The sequence below is a fragment of the Elephas maximus genome, chromosome 21 (genome assembly GCF_024166365.1).
Source record: "Elephas maximus indicus isolate mEleMax1 chromosome 21, mEleMax1 primary haplotype, whole genome shotgun sequence".
Lineage (NCBI taxonomy): Eukaryota > Metazoa > Chordata > Mammalia > Proboscidea > Elephantidae > Elephas > Elephas maximus.
Window position 1 is genome coordinate 77,635,781 of NC_064839.1, and position 8,822 is coordinate 77,644,602.

General features: G+C 35.5%; 1 long non-coding RNA gene across 1 annotated transcript in view; it reads left to right on the forward strand.

The window, feature by feature from the left end:
* The window catches only part of LOC126064555 (uncharacterized), a 135,300-nt gene extending 128,459 nt beyond the window's left edge, over positions 1-6,841 (forward strand). The window contains exon 3 of the long non-coding RNA XR_007514575.1: positions 6,821-6,841. This is a non-coding gene — a long non-coding RNA (uncharacterized LOC126064555). The remainder of the gene's footprint in view (positions 1-6,820) is intronic.
* The last annotated feature ends 1,981 nt before the right edge of the window (positions 6,842-8,822 follow it).

Genomic DNA, 8,822 nt, shown 5'->3' on the forward strand with positions numbered 1-8,822 from the left:
AAAAGCTTCTTACTTTTGTAAAAGTTGGCAGCACATGAACAATTTATACCTCTTTGGAACAGTTGCCTGTTGGGGGCTCAACCAGTTTCTTTGGGAAATGGCTTTCATTTAATGAATAGGACACCTTTCATCACCTTCAATGGCATAGCTTTTAAGAGAATAAGAAACAAGGCTGGTAACACCTTCTTGGGCCTGGCGTCACAAGAGGGGTATGTAATTAAGCAAGTGAGAGAAAGAAACAACTTCTACCTCTTTCCAGGCCTCAGTTCCCATTTCAGATTTACTCCACTGGATTCTTCTCTTTCCTGACTCTGTCTTTGTTGCTAGATGGAGCTCTCTCTGGTATCAAGGTTCTTCATATTTACTTTCAATAGGGAAAAATAAATATTATGTAATGAATTCTGTAATAGTCACTATAACTTAAAGAAGCCTTGTCAAAGTTGTTGTCCAATATGCAATTTTTCATGGGGAGAAGGATAATCAATTTTAATTTGCTACTTTTTCGCATCAGCACAGTTTTATTATACAGCTTTAAATGTGCATATAAGCCTGCAGTGGTGCTAAAACATGGTAAGTCAAAATGTGATCTTTTCTTTTGTCAAAGAAGCACAATCTTAACTCATGAGTTACTGTTAAATATAAGTGTAATGTGAAGGAAAAATGAAAATACATTATGAGGGTTTTTTTTGTCAATTTGTATAATTTTTCAGTTAAGCAGTCATAAATCAAGGAATATTGTATTTTTTGAGGCTCATTAAAGAGACATTATACATCAGAATAGTGAAGGCTTCAGCATAATGAAATGATGAATGCCTGTAACTATCTGTATGTAAATGATGTGAGACAGATCCAGGGTGTTACAAAGGCGAATAACAGTGTCTCTGACGGTTCCCTGTAGGTGCTTGCTCTGTGCTGGTGACAGATGTTAAATGTAAACCTCTTCAGTGGCAAGCACTTATTAGCACTCAGTGGAAACTGGCAATATGAAGTAAGACAAATAACAGATAATACCATTTTAAATAAATTTGTTCGGTAAGGTGTGTTATTGCATTTTAACAGCCTTCTTTATTGATAAAGGCCATATTCTAAATTAAAGAAACTATGCCAGAAAGGAAAGTGGTTATTTTGAAAAATAGTATACAATAATGTGTGTGTATATATATATATATATATATATATATATATATATATATGGAGCCCTGGTGGCACAGTAGTTAAGAACTCAGCTGCTAACCAAAAGATCTGCAGTTCATGTCCACCAGTCGCCCCTTGGAAAACCTATGGGGAAGTTCTACTCTGTCCTATAGGTTCACTATGAGTCAGAACCGACCTGATAGCACCTAACAATAACAACAACAGCTATAGATATGCATAGCAATTTTCTTAGCCTAAAAAAAAATTAATTTTTTTTTTTTTTTTAGCCTATATAGGGAATTTTCCATAAAGTAGGTACTGTTTCAAACTTAATCAATTTAGGTTTATTTTAAAACTTACCCATTGTCACATCACTCAAAGTATATAAACAACTATCTCATTTATAAACTTAAAGACAAATTCCTATGCATACAAACTTAACAAAGTAAGGTTAATGTTATGCATAAGATTTTATCAACCATTATATCTAGATGGTTTATTATTTTTATTATAATTTTCGTACTTATTAAAATCATGTTTCTTTTGTTTGAGACTGGTCAGTCAGGTTGTTAATTAGCCAGGGGGTGGGAGTATTAACTCCCTCCTTTTCAGATGCTTTATTTCACCTGCGAAAGAGGAATAGGCAACAGATCAAGTAATTTTCTTGAGGCTTTCATTTTTCTATGCATCCCATAACACCTGGCACAGGTGCCAAATGCATGAATAGTTATTTAGTGATGAAGGAAGGTAGGGAAAGAGGAAAGCGGGGAGGACAGGAAGCATGGAGAGGGAAAAGATTTTTGGTCCCCCATGGATCTGTGGTGTTGGCCAAGTCACTGAACCTCCCTCTGTATCTACTTCCTCTTGTTTTAATGAGGATAGTAGCTGAAATCCTCCCTATGTCACAGTTTGGAAAGGACTAAAAGGAACGGTGCGTGTGAAGTCACGGTTGGGTTGATGGTACAAAAATCTACACGTACATGAAATAATATTGTTTTTAAAAAACAATGTCAAGCTAAACACCTTGGGAACAGAGAAAGCACTTTAGATAGTGTATCTAAATGTACATAAAGTGATATTATTAAAAAAATTCATATTGCTCTATGCTTTGGGGCAGACACTTATTATTTCTAACGAAGTTTCCCCAGTACCTCTACCAAGGAATTTTGACACTTTAAGCCCTGGAGACCGTGGTTAAAGCTCTAGGCTGCTAACCAAAAGGTCTGCTGTTTGAACCCAGAACCAGCTGCTCCGTGGGAGAAAGATGTGACAGTCTGCTTCCATAAAGATTTACACAGCCTTGGAAATCCTATGGGGTCACTGTGAGTTGGAATCTACTCAACAGCAGTGGTTAGCAAAAGAAATTACATACTTTACCCATAAACACCAGTCAAAGCAGGGATTTGTTTTTTTTCTCCACTACCCTGGTGGGTATATTGTGAAGCTTAAAAATAGTATATGCCTGAAGAGTTATTCTTAAAATTTAAAAAAAAAAAAAAGTATCTTTTTTTACTATTTTTTGTATTAGGGATGCAGTAAATTACAGGCATGTGAAAGTTTCACTGACAAATGTCTGTTTATATTTTGTCATGATATGAAAAGTCTGTAAGAGCATAGCGGTTCAAGTTTTCGGTAGTTTCCATGTTAAGTTATGACTTTAAAATTGTTAATGGAACTCTGTGCTGATGTATAAAGTGTTGTATCAACTTGAATAACCTTTTTGAAAACTTATATCTTAAAAGATATATTTGGAAATGTCTATTTACAATTTAAAAGTACGAAAAAAAAATTTAGTTTTTTTTTAAGCAAGTATAGGTATCCCCCACTTGCCAAAAGTTTGCTTTACACCACTTCACTTTTGCAAAAGACATACAAATCTGAAGATGAAAAGGAGAAACGCAAAAATTGTGCGTAGCATTTGTTTTGCAGTGACCCATTAAAGACAGCATGTACTCTGAGCAGCGAGAGTGGAGTCTCCAAGCTCCTTCCCCAGACACTACATTCAGCACCTCAGCTTTTACTATATGTTAGTGTTATGTTAGGTTTTATGTTATTTGGTATGATTTGGTAGATTATTTTTTGGGTCTGCGCATGCTCAAAAATTTTTGCCATATAAGTTAATGATAATTGCTTCTTTGCTTTAATGCTATTTTAGCTTATGAAAGATTTCTTTCATATGAACGTTTTAATTTGGGATAGCAGGGGAAATCTGTATAGCTATCATATAACTAAAATGAAATTAAAATAATTTCAAAAAAATACACCTTATTTGATTTTTCCTTTGCAGATTTATTTTTGTTGTTGTCAGGCGCTATCGAATTGCTGCCAACTCATAGCAACCCTGTGTACAACAGAACGAAACACTTCCTGTTCTTGACCCATCCTCACAACTGTTGCTATGTTTGAGCTCATTGTTGCAGCAACTGTGTCAATGCATCTCCTTGAGAATCTTCCTCTTTTTCTGCTGACCCTCTTCTTGACCAAGTACGATGTCCTTCTCCAGGGACTGGTCCTTCCTGATAACATGTCCAAAGCATGTGAGACAGTGTCTGGCCATCCTTGCTTCTAAGGAGCATTCTGGCTGTACTTTTTCCAAGACAGATTTGTTTGTTCTTTTGGCAGTCCATGGTGTATTCAATATTCTTCACCAAAAGTGTAATTCGGAAGCATCAGTTCTTCCTTGTTCTTCCTTATTCATTGTCTAGCTTTCACATGCATATGAGGCAAATGAAAATACCCTGGCTTGGGTCAAGCACACCTTAGTTCTCAAAATGACTTCTTTGCTTTTTAACACTTTAAAGAAGTCTTTTGCAGCAGATTTGCCCGATGCAACATGTCCATTGTTTGCTTTCTTGACTGCTGCTATCATGGGAGTTGATTGTAGATCCAAGTAAAATGAAGTCCTTGACAACTGCAATCTTTTTTCCATTTATCATGATGTTACTTATTGGACCAGTTGTGAGGATTTTTGTTTTCTTCATGTTGAGGTGTAATCCATACTGTGGTCTTTGATCTTCATCGGTAAGTGCTTCAAATCCTTTTTACTTTCAGCAAGGAAGGTCGTGTCATCTGCTTATCACAAGTTGTTAGGTAGTCTTCCTCCAATCCTGATGCTGCATTCTTCTTCATATAATCCAGCATCTCGGATTATTTGCTCAGTGTATAGATTGAATAAGTATGGTGAAAGTATACAACCCTAATGCGTGCCTTTTCTGGTTTTAAACCATGCAATATCCACTTGTTCTGTTAGAATGACTGCCTCTTGATCTATGGACAGGTTCCGTACGAGCGTAATTAAATGTTCTGGAATTCCCGTTCTTTGCAATGTTATCCATAATTTGTTATAATCCACACAGTCGAATGCCTTTCATAGTCAATAAAACACAGCTTAACATTTGTCTGTTACTCTCTGCTTTCAGCCAGGATCCACCTGACATCAGGATGACATCCCCATCATTTATTCTCATCATTTTGTTAATTTGCTAATTTACCAAAACAAACACTCTTATGTTTGTGTTCCAAGTCTCTAATATATACGTGTATATAATGTTATAATTATATATATAACCCAGAAAACCCATATAGACACATATAATTATATATGCACATATAAGTGTATATATTATAAAAAAAACATATAGTATATAATATAAAATTATATGATGCTATATATATTATATATACAGATTATATATATATGTGTGTGGGCATATGGGGCCCTGGTGGCACAGTGGTTAAGAGCTTGGCTGCCAACCAAAAGGCCGCCGTTTGTATTATAACATTATACATATAATTATGCATAGTGTTATAGTATGTATACTCACACACATATATATAATCATAATGCCTCTATTTTAGGTAATAAGAATTTTAGAGTATGATTAACTTTTTTATAACTATTTGTTTTTGTTGGAATTTTTGTGACATTCTCTTCTATAATTATGTTTTTTGTCTTAAATGGAATAAAGAAGACAAAATTGAAAAGGTTGGCAAAGGCACCAATGTAGGTGTTACAAAGAGGCATGGGGAGAGCAATTATAAAAATTTAATTTCAAACGAAATATCACAGCTTTCTTTAAAGGAAAGAAAGCCAGATTTCTTATCACGGAACATTATTATTTTTAACAATTCATTTTCACCCTGTATCAATTATTATGGGCCATACACTTAAGTATTGAGAAGTATCACATAGATCAGTCTTGTGGCTTTACAGCCAAACATCCTGTAAACTTCCTGCCCTAAGGAGGGAACAAAACATACTTACATTAAATCCTATTTTAATTTAGTGGCTTTTTAACATCTGGAGTAAAAATAAGGGAAACACAGAGCAGAGCAACCAGGTCCCTTTTTAGATATAAGAACCATATTTTTGTGATCTTTTTTATTTTAAATTCTCACTGGAAAATGACTATCATTTTTACTAGATTTATTTTTTGTAATAATAATTAACATAATTGTACAATTTTACATTTAGAAAAGTAAATGAAATTTTAAATTCATTACCTCATTTAATGAACAACATGATTCGAATCATTGTCTTTTAATTCCAGGTTTGTTGTTTCTTTTGACTGTAGCATAGTGCTTGATAAACCGATTAAATATAACAAAATACACACTTTAATACTTAGCACACATTGCTGAGGGGCCGCTGGCGGTTTAGTTGTAGCATTCTTTTATGTGGGAGACCCAGGTTTGACTCCCGGCCGATGCACCTTAATCACAGCCGCCACCTGTCGGAAGCTTACATGTTGCTGTGATGGTAAACAGGTTTCAGTGTAGCTTCCAGTCTAAGAAGGAGCAGGAAAAAAAGGCCTGGTGATCTGCTTCCAAAAATCAGTGAATGGAAGCCTTATGGATCACATTGGTCAGATCCACAACCAGCCGTGGGAATGGTGCAGGACCAGGCAGTTTTGTGCTGTTGTACATGGGAATCTCCATGAGTTGGGGACCGATTCAATGGCAGCTACCAATAGTAACAACATTTTGCTAATCCTAAATTATAGTATATGGAAGGAGACTCATTTATTTGGATATCACATATATCACATTTGCTTTCTGTTTTAAAGATAGTTGAGTGACAGATGAATCTTCAAGGGGATTGAGTGAGTTCAGAGTAACATCTCTATGATTCTACTGTATAGATTAATAGCTGTCTCCAACAAACATTTCTCAAAGCCAAAGCTGCCTTATTACAAAACTCTTCCTTCGATTGCATACCATTTGTAAACACTGTCAAGCTATCATTTACTGCCGGTTGAAATAAATACTCCTGCATTTATAAAAAAAATCCTAAATACTCAGATTTATTTCAAACTGGAGATGAATATATACATATATACATGAATGCTATACATTATAGAATAGATATGTGTATCTGTATGTGTGAGTATATATTCTTTAATAAATTTCAGCTTTATTAATCAGAATCTAACCAAGTCTGCCAGATTAAGGGACACTGACCAAAGAAGAACCAGAAGACATTCATAACAGCACTAGGATTATCTAGAGAGCTGGGAAGCCTTGGAACCCATGTGGGTGTTCATACCAGCAATTAATTGTTTCGGGGTATTTAGAGTCCCAGAATGTTGAAAATGGAAACAGCCTTAAGACTTACCCAGTCTTAGAATGGCAGTAGGTGAAAAAGTATTGAAATAGTTGAAAAAGTGAAAAATGCTGTCTTCCACAGCTTAGAACTAGCTGCCTGGATCAGTGTGTAAAGAAGTGGAATGTGTGAAGCGTGTCCTATCAATTGGCTCTTTGTGCCACAGGTGAGAGGTGAGAGCATGACCCCCCTGGGAGCATCTTGGTGAGGTTCAGAGAGTTTAAATCATGTGCTCAAAGCTGCACAGACAGTTAACTCTGAATCCATGGCTATAAACAGGGCAGCTGACTCATAATCCAGTGTTATTTGCTCTGCTCTTTTTTTATTGATAAAGTAGAAAGAGTCCCAGTAAGTTTTCTAAGAGTAAATCCATAGAGACTTTCAGAGATGATGTGAGAGTGTAAAGGAGAGTCACGTGGGGTACAGCTGTAGCTCTGAATTGATGCCTTTGTGGGTTGAACTTACTGAGACTTACTTATCCCATGGCATACTTAAGGTGATTCCGGAGCGCTGAAACTAGGTAGCTTCTTTTATTAATTATATTTTACCACAATTTGTGCTTTGTCTTTTCTTAGAATTTCTAAGCAGATAATACCCGTCCTTTCATAAGCTATATAGTTGGAATTCTGTACTAAAATATCAGTATTCTCTTACTGTGTTCAAGGTAAAACTCTCCATGTGGAATTAAAAAAAAAAGAAAAAAACTAGATTAAAATGCAAACATTCTCATTTCACTGTGTAATATTTACCTAATCAAAATTTTGACAAAATCTAGAAATTGATTAACTTCAAATAGAGGATGGAAACAGTTTAGCAAAAGGCAGACCGTCACCAATGAGTTCTTTACTCCACCCCTTCCACCTTTTCATAAAATCTCGTCTAGCTGATTAATATAACAGAGCACTTCAGCTTTGGTGAAATACACTTATTCAATTTCACTGAAGATTATAGGTTTCAAATAATAAAATTGGATTTTTATTGAGGATTGAAGTGTGTAAATAGAACATTTGATTGAATTTAATAAAATGGTATCCTGCTGATGGAGTCAAGTCGTTTCCTCTAGTTTTAACTTGATTACAAAGACAAGAAGTTTTATGAGCTATTCTGAACGGAAAATTTTATTTCTGTCTAGAAAGCAAAGACTATATTGAGACTAAGGAAGAAAATGGTATGGTTTATTATTTTAAATAAAATACTGGATAGTTGTGAATGTACAGTTATCTTTTAGATTTAGTGGAAACATTTCTATCTGTATTTGTGGCTACTTATTTAATCACTTGAGAGCACCTGGGTGGGACAAATGGGCAAACTCACCCAGAGGCACCTGGGAAGACAAGTCTGACAATCTGCTTCCAAAAGTCACAGCCTTGAAAATCCTACGAAGCAGTTCTACTCTGCACTCATGCGATCACCTTGAGTCGGAATAGACTCTGCTGCACCTAACAAGAACAGATTTAATCACTAGAATTAAACTTGTATACTATAAAGAATTAAGTCCAGTTGAATAAGGTTTTTCTCTAGCTGTGAATAGCTTTATTTTGGTGAGCATTCTTTACTTAATACATGTTATTCTAGCCCTGGTGGCGCAGTGGTTAAGCGTTTGCCTGCTAACCAGAAGTTGGGCAGTTTGAGCCCACCAGACGCTCCCTGGAAACCATACGTGGCAGGTCTCCTCTGTCCTATAGGGTCACTATGAGTTGGAATCAACTTGAAGGCAGTTTGTTTGGTTTTTTTGGTTGATATTTAATTAAATACAAAATACAATGAGATTAGAATGTTAATTCTTTATGTTTCAAAGTACATTGTAACTAATTTACTTAGATGTTTGGTATTCTTTAGCCAATTCCAAAGTTTAATGAGAAGAAATACAAGGCAAATTTTTTGCTACTTTCCAACAAAAAGATACATGTAAAATCTGGAAATAACTTGTAATAATTTAGAGAACACCAAAACCAAACGAAACCCATGGCCGTTAGTCATTTCTGCCTCATGGCGAACCTAGAAAGACAGAGTAGAGCTGCCCCACAGGGTTTCTAAGGCTGTAATCTTTACAGACGCAGACTGTCACGTCTTTCTCCTGCAGAGC